Source organism: Papio anubis, chromosome 8, assembly GCF_008728515.1.
Source record: "Papio anubis isolate 15944 chromosome 8, Panubis1.0, whole genome shotgun sequence".
NCBI lineage: Eukaryota > Metazoa > Chordata > Mammalia > Primates > Cercopithecidae > Papio > Papio anubis.
Genome location: NC_044983.1, coordinates 39,972,656 through 39,986,669, shown reverse-complemented (window position 1 = coordinate 39,986,669; position 14,014 = coordinate 39,972,656).

Here is a 14,014-nt window from a genome sequence, read left to right as displayed (position 1 = left end):
GCCTCCTGAGTAACTGGGACTACAGGTGCCCAACATCTTGCTTGGCTAATTTTTGTATTTTTAGTAGAGACGGGGTTTCATCATGTTGACCAGTCTAGTCTCGCATTTCTGACCTCAAATGATCTACCCGCCTTGGCCTCCCAAAGTGCTGGGATTAGAGATGTGAGCCACTGCGCCCAGCTGGATTTTTGTGGATTCTCTTTATCAGTTTGAGGAAGAACTTCCAGGGTGTTAGAGCTGTGCAGGCGTTCCCAGGCAAACTGTGAGACTAAGGGCTTTTTTGAGGACTCTTTGAATTTGTGCTTTTGAGGTCATTTTTGGCCTCTGAGGAATTTCTTTATGCTCTCACCAGCTCAGTGAAGGTTTATTTTTTCGAGTCTTGCTCTGTCGCCTAGGCCGGAATGCAGTGGCACAATCTCGGCTCACTGCAACCTCTGTCCCCCAGGTTCAAGCGATTCTCCTGCCTCAGCCTCCCGAGTAGCTGGGATTACAGGTGCCCACCACAACACCCAGCTAAGTTTTGTATTTTTAGTAGAGACAGGGTTTTACCATGTTGGCCAGGCTGGTCTTGAGCTTCTGGCCTTGTGATCCACCCACCTCGGCCTCCCAAAGTGCTGGGATTTACAGGCATGAGCCACCATTCCCAGCCTCAGTGAGGGTTTTTTGAATGACATTTTATTTCACCCAGAATTTTAATGTATTTTGTATTGAAAGGAATTTTTTTAAAAGCTCAACCCATCTGCCATATGCAGAGGCCACTGGAAACAGAAGCCCCTAGAGAGTTTTTAGGGCTGAAGGGGCTTTTAAGGTTAACCTAATCCAATGCTTCGATTTTATTGATTAGTAAATCAAGGCCCTAAGAATTTATTTGAACTCATTTGACTCACCCAGTGTCTCACATTGTACAAGCAAAAGCAGCAGTTCTCCAGCCTGGGACTTCTCTAAATCTAGTGTTCATTTTTCTATATGAGGGTCAGCAAGCTATGGCCCGAGAGGAAATTTGGTTTGCCACCTATCTTTATATGACCGGTGGGCCAATTTTTTTTTTTCATTTTTAAGTAGTTGGAAAAATATCAAAATAATATTTTGTGATATATAAAAATTATATGAAATCCAAATTTCAGTGTCTGTAAAGTCTTATTGAACACAGTCACACTCATTCATTTATGTGTTATCTATGGTTGACTTTGTGCTATGATGGTAGGATTACACAGTTGTGACAGAAATTGTATGGCCCCAAAATCCTGAAATATTTACTACCTGGCCCTTTACAGGAAAGTTGCTCGATACCTACCCTATGTCACACATTATTTTTACTCTTGTTGATGTCAAAACATCAAATTCTTAATTGGGCCTCCAGGGGGAGATTGTGTGGAGTGTCCTCGGTTGGGATTTGGTTTGGCTTTGAGTTCCACTAGGTCCCATGGTTCTAGGAAGACTCTGGCATTTGCACAATATGTTTCAAAGCATGTACCTATATTCAAAGGTCCTGGCCAGGTGGGGTGGCTCACATCTGTAATCCCAGCACTTTGGGAGGCCGAGGTGGGCAGATCACGTGAGGTCAGGAGTTCGAGACCAGCCTGACCAACATGGAGAAACCCTGTGTCTTCTAAAAAATACAAAATTAGCCGGGCGTGGCAGTGCATGCCTATAATCCCAGCTACTCGAGAGACTGAGGCAGGAGAATCGGTTGAATCCAGGAGGTGGAGGTTGTGGTGAGCCAAGATCGCTCCATTGCGCTCCAGGCTGGGCAACAAGAGTGAAACTCTGTTTAAAAAAAAAAAAAAAAGAATAAAAGGTCCTGTAACTCCACATGAAATGTGCATGGGAAACATGAAAGACATATGTGCAGCATAATGGAAACGCAGCTGAAAACCCCATATGGTCGGGCACGGAGGCTCATGCCAGTAATCCCAGCACATTGGGAGGCCAAGGCAGACAGATCACCTGAGGTCAGGAGTTTGAGACCAGCCTGGCCAACATGAAGAAATCATGTCTCTACTAAAAATTCAAAAATTAGCCGGGCATGGTGGCACGTGCTTGTAGTCCCAGCTACTTGGGAGGCTGAGGCAGGAGAATTGCTTGAACCTGGGAGGTGGAGGTTACCATGAGCGAGATCACGCCCCTGCACTCCGGCCTGGGTGACAGAGTGAGACTCCATCTCAAAAACAAAAACGAAAACAAAAAAGCAAAGAACCCATATGATCCAATATGAAAATTAAAATCAGGCTTCATTGTGGCTCAGCAAATGAAGAGGAGGAAATTGCTTTGAGTTGTCATTGAGAGGGGATTTAGAGAATGTCTTGGTCAGATTTTGTTGGTAAAGAAATCAAAGGCCCATGAGAATCCTTCTGTGAACAAAGTTTCTGTCTTTTTAGAACTTAAAATTCTAATGAAGAAAGACAGATCAAATATATATATTTATCTAATTATCATATTATATATTATAATGTAATTATAATTACTAAATGGCTGCTACATTTGTTTTGCTTCATTTTAAACTGATTGTATCAAGTGACCTCTTGATAGAATCCCACGCCAGCACTAACTGTGTCCCTTCTCACTCATGAGCCTTCCCTAAGCAGTACTTTGTTATTCAAAATAAAGTAATTGAGAGAGAACTCCACAATGAGGGACTTTGTAAAGAGTTGAATGTAAGGTAACTTCTTTTTTTCTGAGGGATGTTTTGGGACAAAACGTTGCCTTATATTTAGGCTCATTTAGTCTTGTCTTGCAACATTACTATGACAGAAAGCAGAGTTTCAGATGCTTTTGGGAATGATGTGCGAGTATATTGCTGTCATTCCTACGTAAAAGCAAATTGCTTTTTCTCTTTCTTGCTGCTAGGGTTTAAAAGATTGTATTTGCTAACTCAAGTGTCAGAGGCTGTATTAATCTGTTCTGGTAAAGATGGCACACCAACAGTTTTAATTGAGTCTACTACTTGGTTAGGTTTATAGCAATGTATCTGCCATAATTAATCTGATTTATTTAGGGGTCATATAAATAATTAAACAGGGATATGATGACAACCACTTTTCTGAAATCTTTAAGTCTTTGATGATGATGCCAATGTCTGCAATTCCTTCTAACATGATGATTTGCCTCCCTCTGATTAATACTCTTGTTGGGAGTGGGAACAGTTTCAGGAGCTTCTACTTGGCTCTTCTTACAAAAATGGCTGCTTCTTCACTGAACAAGAAAGCAATGAAAAGGTTTTGCAGACTTTGAATATACCCTTTGCATGTATGCACTCAAGAGGCTAAGGAAATAACCATGAGTTCCCTGTGAGATAGGCCTGGGCTGGGGCTCTGTTTCCCACCTGGCCTACGTAAGCCCCCATTCTAAGTGGGAGGCCATACATGACATTTTATGTCCTTGCTATCAGCATTGGCTCTGATCTGTATTTGGTAGACCTTTAAATATTTGTTATTCCCCTTTCCTCAATACCCAGAGACTCTGATAAGTGGCTACAGGTTTTTCGGGGGGAAAGTTGAGGAAATATGTATCACATATGCTTGTGGTGCCATGGCAGGGTACTTCCTTGACTCAGAATTTCTGTGTTAGTTAACTGGCTTCAGGATGAAAAATGGTGTGGGGCAGGTCCATGGCTCATGCCTGTCATCCGGCAATTTGGGAGGCTGAGGTAGGAAGATTGTTTGAGCCCAGGAGTTCAAGACTAGCCTACTAGCCTGGGCAACAAAGTGAGACCCTGTATCTCTACAAAAAAAAAAAAAAATTGAATTAGCTGGGCATGGTGGCATGCACCTGTAGTCCCAGCTACTCAGGAGGCTAAGGTGAGAGGATCACTTGAGCCCAGGAATTCAAGGCTGCAGAAGCATTATGGAGCAGCTGCACTCCAACCTGGGTGACAGAGCAAGACCTTATCTCTAAAAAACAAAACAGACAAACAAAAAAGAAAAAGAAAAAGAAAAGGAAAGAAAATTGGTGTGAGATTAAAATTTTACACTGTGGCACTAGTGTTAGCTCCTGATGCTTTTTCTGGTCATACAAGTTAAGTGACAGCCCAGCTGGCTACTCATATTTCTTGCCCAGGATACCCTCGCTTATTTGTTATAGCCATGGATTCTTGTGTGTCAGGTTTCTGGTGGCCACTCCTGCCTTGCTGACCATATGCCTGCCATCTGGCCTCTGTCATTCAAGAATTCTACCTTCTCTGTTTATGCCAGAGACTCCAGTACCATGGGGCATTATCTACTGTAGACCCAGGTCTACAAAAGGGTTTTTACCACTGATCTTTTCTTAACTGAAGAAATGTTATTAAATTAAAAGAGTTCTTACAGAGAGGGTATCCTCTGGGTCTTCTTGAAAAACACATCACGTGACTTGTTCTTTGGCATCACGTAAGACATCCATTCTGATACACCCACCTCTGCTAGCCTCTGACTCCTTCCTCAAGGTTCTGCCAAGGCTGTCCCAGCACCTCTGTCCCATCTGCCATTGACATCACCTTCAAGCCTTAAGGAGCCAGCACAGTAGTGTATGAGAACCAGCTCAAGATGACCTTGCTAGGTTAAGTCCCAATTCACAGATGATTTCTCCTAAGTCAATATATTTTTTCTTAAACATCCTTGAGTTCCACCCTTCCTGATCCTAGAATCATTTTGACTGGGGTGAAGACTCTTCCTTCTCTTGCTCAGCAGGTAGCAGGCTATCAATTTTCCAGGGTAAGTCTCTTTCATCTCTTGTCTAGACAGGTGGCTGTGATCCAGCAAGACGCTGAAATGGTTTAGGGAAATTGCTGTCTACATTTCCACAGCAGCTGGCTTAGGGTTTTGGTGAAATACCAAAAGTCCTCAGGAAGGAAGTTCTCAGGACACACAAGCTCGGAAGTCAAAGGCCAGGGTGTTGCAATGTGAACAACAGTTGCATTACCAAGTTAAGCAATCACCTTATTCACACACACACACACACACACACACGAATAAACTATTCCATAAAATTGAAAAAATTTTTTGAATTGAAGCTGAAAGACCCCATAGGGAGAAAGGCTATTGGACTAGGGGTCAGGATGCCAGGGGCTCCACCTCCAGTCCCACCACTTCTTACTGTGATGTCCAAGGAGGCACAATGTTCAGAAAAAATAGAGGCTATAGAAGGAAAATGAAAAATTTGAGAAGACTAAAATACAAGTAAATCCTCAAAAAATGCCCTCTTTATTTCTGCAGTAACATTGTTAGTTTAAAATATAAAAATATTTCATGTATAAGTTGTGTCACTCAGACTTACCACAGATTTGCTATATGGATTTCAAAACTAAGTCACCAATTTTAGATTCAATCAGACTTAAAATGTTTAACATTTTTGTTACCAATGAAATTCCAGTTTTCTGAGCTTTAAATAAAGCCAGGCTTTCTTATATATTTTTTAAAAAATGTTTCAGTAATGTGGACAATGTATGTTTCCCTGGCTTTTAAAAAACTTCCTAGAGATTGCAAAAACAGTCGCTATATTTAGGGGGACTTAGTATTTCTTACAATGTCAAGTAGATTTGGAAAGCTTTCACATTCAGAAAGGGAACTGAGAAAAAAGAGAAGTTATCTTGTAATTATCTTTATCATTGATTTCAACTTTTGACAACTTCTGCCTAGTGCATCTCATTTCTGACAGGTTACCATCAGTAGTTTGTCTTCCTTGAAGCTTATTTTTTCTTCTTTCCATAAGCTTCTGTAAACACATTGGGCCAGATTTTAATTTTTTTTTACCCTAGATTATTTGTCTTTATTTCCAAGTTATCTGTGATTGCAAACACAGTCCAGCTTCTTTTACACGATGATGGAGAAACATGAGACGAGTGAAATGTTGATAAGAAAGAGGTGTGGAGTCTGTGACACACGAAAGCCACAAATGGGAAGAACAAGTTCCCCAGAACCTCAGGTTTCCCCTTGGGTCACTCACACGCAGACTGTCTCCATTCTAAAGTTATGAAAATTTCTTCTCCAATATCAAATTCTTGGTCCTTCCTTCCTTCCTTCCCTCCTTCCTTCCTTCCTTCCTTCCTTCCTTCCTTCCTTCCTTCCTTCCTCCTTCCCTCCCTCCCTCCCTCCCTCCCTCTCTCTCTCTCTCTTTCTTTCTTTCTTTCAGACAGAGGTTTGCTCTGTTGCCCAGGCTGGGGTACAGTGACGTCATCTCAACTCACTGAAACCTCGCCTCCTGCGTTCAAGCAATTCTCCTGCCTCAGCCTCCTGAGAGTAGCTGGGACTACAGGCGCCTGCCACCACACCCACCTAATTTTTGTATTTTTAGTAGGGATGGGGTTTCGCCATGTTGGCCAGGCTGGTCTTGAATTCCTGACCTCAAGTGATCCGGCACCTGGGCCTCCCAAAGTGCTGGAATTACAGGCGTGAGCCACCACGCCCAGCCTGGTTTTCTAATCTTGTCATATGTTTTGATGACATAAAATATTTACTGAGACTGGCAAAATAAATCACCACCAGATAATTTTATTCTCTTTATTATTCCAGTTCTTTGTGTTTTCTGTAATTATAAATGAAGCTATATTTTGGTCTCTGTAGGCAGAAATGCAACTTTCACTGCAATGCACAAGAACCACAGTGAGCAGACACTGAGAAACTGGGTACTTTACAATGAAAATAATTTCTGATTATGGAAACTTCTAGGAAAGATTTCTAAAATTCTTCCATCTCTGTCCTTGACTAAAATAACCAAAAGAGTGTCAAAATAAGAGGCAAGGTACAGTAGTGTCAAACTTGGAGAAATTTCTGCCAAACTCAGTGAAGAGGGGACAAGCTAGGAGAAGACACAGAAGGCTGACTCACGATTCCACTCCTGGGAAAGACATGAGGTGTTAATACAAAATAGGAATAAGGAATCCCAGCAAAATCTCGTGAACATAGCCCCATTTGGAGGGAGATGGCTGGTACTGAATCCTGGCTGTGAAGCAAGGGACCCTTCACTCAGAATCCATTTTGGCTCTGGATTAACAGCATTTAGAATCCAGTTGTGACTGGAGGCACAAGGAAAATTGAGCCAAGCCCAATAAATAGCACATTAAAAAATTCTGTAAAGCCAGGTGTGGTGGCATGCACTTGTAATCCCAGCTACTCAAGAGGCTATGGTGGGAGGATCCCCTCAGCCTATGAGTGCAGCCGAGGCAACATAGAAAGACCTTGTCTCTAAAAAATATCAAATACATAGATAAAATATAGGAAGAAAAAGTAGAATAATTCAAGAGTAGGCAATCTGTAGGGTCATCAGTAGGTAAAAATTACTTGAAGTTCCTTGGATGCCCCCGGATTCCCCTCATTGTAGGCTTTTGCACATGTCTGAAACCCTCACCAGCCCTCCTTTCCCTAACTTCCTTCAGTTGGCTGCTGCATTTTCAGCTTACGGTTGTCAGCTTCAATGCCACTTCCTCTGAGGATGCTTTGTCTCAAGCCTGACCCCCAAACTGTAGAGGACTATGTGCTCACAAACGTGACATTCCTGATAAGTCCTGCTCTTGCAAACGAAGCAGGGCATTCCTGATAAGTCCTGCTCTTGCAAATGAAGCAGGGCGTTCCTTCCCTGCAAACAGGGAGGACAAAGGAGCCAGCTGCTAACAGCAGACCCTGGGGGCTTGTTTATGTGTAAACATCTTGAAAATCCAGAAAGTCAGGGAAAGGTCAGAAAAACAACAATGTGTCTTGTGACTTGGCAACATTCCACAAATGACTGTATAAAATAAAGTGGAGCGTGCCATTCAAGACGGCCACCATGTTTGTCTTGTCTTGTGTTGTCTTGTGTGTTCATTCCTTTGTTTAGCAAACATGCAGACCTCAATGTGAGCAGGGTCCGTGGCTCCACGAGAGCAAGGAACCGGACGGGGAACACCCTGGGCAGGTAAATAAATGAAGGGGGACCCACGGGAAAATGATGGGGAATTCCACCTCTCTGGCCTCTGAATATTTGCGGTTACTCCAGGGACTGTTGATTCTATAGGAGTAGAAGTAAAAGAAAAGACTTTGAAGCGATTGTTTGCCCATGTTGAACAACATTGTTATTGGTTTCAATATCAAACCAAAGTGCAGTTAAATCAAAAGGAATGGTTACAAGTGGTTAAAGTCCTGCGTCGAGCTCATCAGCGAGGGCGAACGAGGCCTCTGACTTTGTGGACTTTGTGTAGTTCCATTACTCAGGCATTAGAGTTACTTGAAACTGACTCAGAGCATGGCGATACTGCCACAGAAGGTGAGGCATCTGAAGCTTTAGAGAGGAATGATCCTAGAGAGGAACATCTTTACACCACGGTTGTTGAGGACAAGGAATTGGAAAAAGAGCTAATGCCTCCTTCATCTGAAGGAAGTTCTGATTTGCAGCGCATTTTAGAAATGTTACAACAGTTGTTAAAATTGCAAGGTAGCTGCTCCTGTTTCTCCTATCTCTCCACCACGAGTCTTCCCTGTTACCTTCCCTTCCGCTCCTTGGGAAAAGGATTTCCCTTTGCCCCCACCTCCAACCTCTTTGCCTATGTCAGGTCAGGTTTTCTCTGTGCCTTTTCCTCCTGTAGGAGAAAAGAAGGAATCGAAGGAAAAGGATGATTTCGAGGAATTAGATTTATTCCCAATAACATGGGCTGCTTTCGGCCCCAATGCTCAGTTCCCAAATGGTGGCCAGAATGTGACTTTTACAGCCCTACAATTTAAATTTTTGAAAGAAATGAAAGCTGCAATTTCTAATTATGGACCTCAGTCACTGTTTGTTCTTGGCCTTCTCGATTCCTTCTCTTCAGAACATATGATGATTCCTATTGACTGGGAAACATTGGGACAGGCTGTCCTTGATCGTTCACAATGGCTTCAATTAAAAAGTTGGTGGTGGGAGGAAGCAAGAGTACAAGCTAGAAAAAATGCTACCCGAAATCCCCCAGGACCTACTGAAGAGCAGCTTACGGGTTCAGGACAATACGCCACTCTTAATGCTCAGGCAGGCCTAGATGATATTGCTCTCACTCAGATTAAAGCCTTGTTTATAAAAGCGTGGACTAAGGTTGAAATAGTGGGTAAAACTTCTTTATCTTTTGTGAAGATCCTACAAGGAGCCACTGAGCCGTATCCAGATTTTGTAGCCCGTCTTCAAGATGCTGTATTAAAGACTGTAGGTTCAGGCCCTGCTGCTAAAATTCTTTTGGATACTCTGGCTTTTGAGAGTGCTAATCCCGAGTGCCAAAAATTGCTGCATCCTCTAAAAGCTAGTGGAGCTGATTTAGATGAGTACATTCAGACTTGTGCAGTGTTGGAGGAGCTATTTACAATGCTCAATTGTTTGCTGGGGCACTTTCTAAGGCTTTAAAAGGCAATTCTAAACAAGGTATATGCTATCAATGTGGGAAACCCGGTCATTTCAAAAAGGAATGCCAGAAAAAATTAGGCTCTTCTGCTCTAAAACAAAAAAGGTTACCATCTGATATGTGTAAGCGATGTGGCAAGGGTTGACATTGGACCAATGAATGCTGTTCAAAAACTGATAAAAGTGGGAATGTATTGTCACCCCTCTCAGGAAATGGGAGCCGGGGCCCGCAGGCTTGGGGCCCCAACAACTACAATGCAGGCCTACCCCAATACCCAGTGAGCAGTGGCTTACAACATCAAGGAATGACCTCGAGTCCTCCTTAAAGACATCTTACCCTACCCCAGTTTCTCAGCTTTATGCTGCCACTAAGCAGAGTGCCACTGCTGACCTAGCTATTGTCCAACCTTATACTTTATCTCCTAATGGAGGAATATATAAGTTGGCTACCGGAGTGTGTGGTCCTTTGCCAAAGGGACATGTAGGACTTTTACTAGGTCAAAGCAGCAGCGCTATGAGGGGGTTACTGGTGGTCCCAGGAATTATTGATCCTGATTTTACTGATGAAATCCTTATTATGGTACAAGTCTCACAATTTATGCACCTAGAGGCAGGGGAACGTATTGCATAATTGCTTTTATTGCCTTTTTTTCCTTTCTTATCTAGAGATGTGTCTCGTCAAGGAGGTTTCGGTAGTACTGGGAAAACTGTTTTCTGGGAAACTTTAGTTTCTGATCAAAAACCTTTATGTTCATTGCAAATTAATGGGATACTTTTTGAGGGATTAGTCGACACAGGAGCGGATGTATCTATTATATGTTTGGCTCAATGGCCCAATCATTGGAAAAAGAAACAAGTATCGGTTACTCTATCTGGTCTAGGTACTGCTTCCATAGTCTACCAAAGTGTCAAGCCCCTGAGCTGTGTAGGACCTGAAGGACAACAAGGAAAACTGTTCTTTTATATTGTTCCCATTAATATTAACCTTTGGGGCCATGATCTTTTACAACAATTTGGTGCCTTTTTAAGCATTCCTCATATTTCTTCAGCTGCCAAAAATATGATGTTCAAAATGGGCTACAATCCTTTAAACTCTTAGCCACTGTCCACAAGCCTCAAGCTTTACAATTGAAGTGGAAAACTACAACTCCTGTTTGGGTGGAACAGTGGCCATTATCTAAAGAAAAACTTGAGGCTTTAAAGAATTTAGTTAAGGAACAATTGGCCGAGGGGCATATTGAACCAAGTACTTCTGCATGGAATTCCCCTGTGTTTGTCATTAAGAAGAAAAATGGAAAATGGCGCTTATTAACTGATCTTAGCGCTGTAAATGCTTGTATTCAACCTATGGGGACTTTACAACTTGGGCTTCCTAATCCAGCTCTTATCCCACAAAGTCCTACCTCATATCAAGAGTTTGTTCATAGAGCCTTAAATCCTGTTAGATGTCAATTCCCTACTGTGTTAATATACCATTATATGGATGATATTCTATTAGCAACTCCCGACGAAGTCCTACAAAGTCAAGTTTTTCAGGTCTTACAACAACAATTAACTCAATATAATTTACATATTTCTTCTGAGAAAATACAGACTCAATTTCCTATTCAATATTTGGGATACCTTTTAGCAGAAAAGCAGATTCGGCCACAAAAAGTTCAAATTTGAAGAGATCAACTTTTGACTTAATGATTTTCAAAAATTGCTAGGAGACATAAATTGGCTCCGCCCTGTCTTAGGCATACCTACTTACAAATTGCAACATCTGTTTGCTACCTTGGAAGGAGACTCAGGTTTAAATAGTTCTCGTCAATTATCCCCTGTAGCAGAAGAAGAATTGTCATTTGTAGAAAATAGAATTAGTGAGGTTCACCTTGATTATATTGCACCCAATCTTCCACTTTTGTTGTGTCTTTTTCATACTCCCCATTCACCAACGGCCGTTTTACACCAAGATGATAATATTCTGGAGTGGCTGTTTTTGGCTAATAAAGCCATAAAGAAAATTCACCCATACATTGATAAATTGGCTGAATTAATTATTAAAGGATGACATCGAGCTCGTCAGTTGCTTGGTGCTGACCCTATAAAAATTATTACCCGATTATCTAATCAATACATTGAATCTCTGTTGGAAACTCATGAGGGTTGGCAAGTGGCTTGCACTGAGTATACTGGTTCTTTTTCTCAGCATTAGCCTAGTAATAAATTATTTACTTTTCTGCAACAATATTCTTTACTGCCATATAATCCTATCTCTTACACTCCAGTTAAAGGTCCCACCTTTTTTACTGATGCTTCAAGCAATGGAAAAAGGCTGGATACTGGACTTCAGACAATTCAAAAATTTCTCACTATCCATTTGAATCAGTACAACAAGGAGAACTTTTTGCCATTCTTATGGTTCTACAAGACTGGCCACAAACCCCTTGTAATATAGTTAGTGATTCCCAATATGCTGTATATGTAACTAAATATATTTCTCAGACTTCTTTACCATTATTTCCTCAAACTCCTTTACAAAAATTATTTTCTTTATTATTTGTAACTCTTACTTCCCACACTGCCCCCCTTTTTATCGCTCATATTCGTTCTCATTCAGCTTTGCCAGGACCTTTATCTTTTGGCAATAGTCAGATTGATTCTTTACTTATTGGCAGTGTCCAACGGGCTCAGGATGAGCACCAACTACATCATACTAATAGTTTAGGATTACAACGGCTATTTTCTATAACATGCCGTCAAGCCCAAGATATTGTCAGAGCCTGCCCATCTTGTGCTCCTATTATTGCACCTTTTTAAAGTCCAGGTATTAATCCTCGAGGCATTCAACAAAATCACATTTGGCAAATGGATGTAACTTATGTTCCTTCCTTTGGTCGTTCAAAATATGTTCATCATACCATTGATACATGGTCACATTTCCAGTGGGCTATGCCATTACCCTCTGAAAAGGCTGACTCTGTTATTACTCATTTACTTACTTGCTTTGCAGTTATGGGAGTCCCTGCTGAATTAAAAACTGATAATGCCCCTGCTTATTGCTCTTGCAAATTGGCTGCCTTCCTCTCTTTATACCATATTCATCATTCCACTGGTATTCCATTTAACAGTCAAGGTCAAGCAATTATTGAAAGAGCCAATGCTACCTTAAAATTACAACTTTTAAAACAAAAAGGGGAAGATGGGCGAGATTCCCCAAAACATCAAATTCTGAAAGCCCTTTTTACTTTAAATTTTCTCAAACATTGGCGCCAATTACAGCAGTCTGCAGTGGTGAAACATTTTCAACAGCCTTTAGAAAAGCAGCAAAACAGTAATCTGTGGGTGTATTATCCTTCATCACAAGGGAAATATTTAAAAGAAAAAGTTTTACAATGGGGCCGAGGCTATGCTCTTGTCCGTACAGGTGCCAGAGATGAGTGGTTTCCATCTCGACGGCTGAAACAGTGCCATGGCGAAGAGAAGCCAATCTGAAGAGTTCCTGAAGGAATTCCAGGAGCTAAATCTGAGTGCTCAGAGAACATTCACCTTTGGAACTCGACGTGCAGAGCCCCTGACATGGGGACAACTGAAAAAGTTAACTCAAGAAGCTGAAGGGGTTGTTCAACAAGCTGGGCAGCCCAAAACCCCACTGACTTTATTCCTGGCTATGCTGGCCATAGTAAATTGTCAGGTAACAGCTGGAGAATTTACATACTGGGCTTATATTCCTTTTCCACCCTTATATCAAGGTGTGGCCTGGGGAGACAGAGAAGTCCCAGTATTTACTAATGATACTGCTTGGATGCCATCGCCTTTTTAAAACCAGGATCCTGAATTAGACACTGGCACAGTAAATAGTTCATATCAATTTGTGGTTGAAGTGTTACCTATATGTCTTGGGAGTAGTCCACATTGTCTGCATCTTTCTCATGAGGCTTGGGCTGTTCGCTATAACCATAGTCATATCTCTACCTTTACTATGATTATTGTGGCTCAAAGTTTTAAGTATAATCATACTGCAGTACTTAATGAAACTCTGCCAAGTCATCGAAATAGTTCTAGATATGTTATTGCATGTGAAAGAAAGCCTTACTTGTTGTTGACAGGAATTTTTAAATGGGATAATAATACAGGGGTAGTTAACTGTACAAACAATTGTACATTCTTAAGTTGTATAAATACTACTTGGTGGAATAATAATTGGAATGAGTCTCATTCTGATTTATATATACTAAAAGCCAGAAAAGAAACCTGGCTACCTGTAAACTTAACATGTACTTGGAGTGAATCTGCTGGGGTTACTCAAATTTACAATGTTATGCAAGATCTTTTCCACCACAGTCGGAGGATGGTTGGAATCATCGTGACCACGGTGATAGGACTTGTAGCAATTGCTCCCACTGCTGCTGTTGCTGGATTAGCTCTACACCAGAGTATACAAAATGCAGAATTTGTGCAACAATGGCATGAACAATCACATTTGTTGTGGCAGCAGCAATGAGACATAGATGCTCATTTGACTGAATGAGTGGATAATCTGGAGCAAGTGGTTTCTTGGTTGGGAGATCAGCTAACAGTGTTGAATACCTGAGCTTTGTTGAAATGTGATTGGAACACTACCCAATTTTGTATTACTCCTGTTCCTTTTAACAGCACTGTACATAATTGGACTGAGATAAAGAGACTTTTAATTGGTCATAATAATCTTTCCCTAGAAATA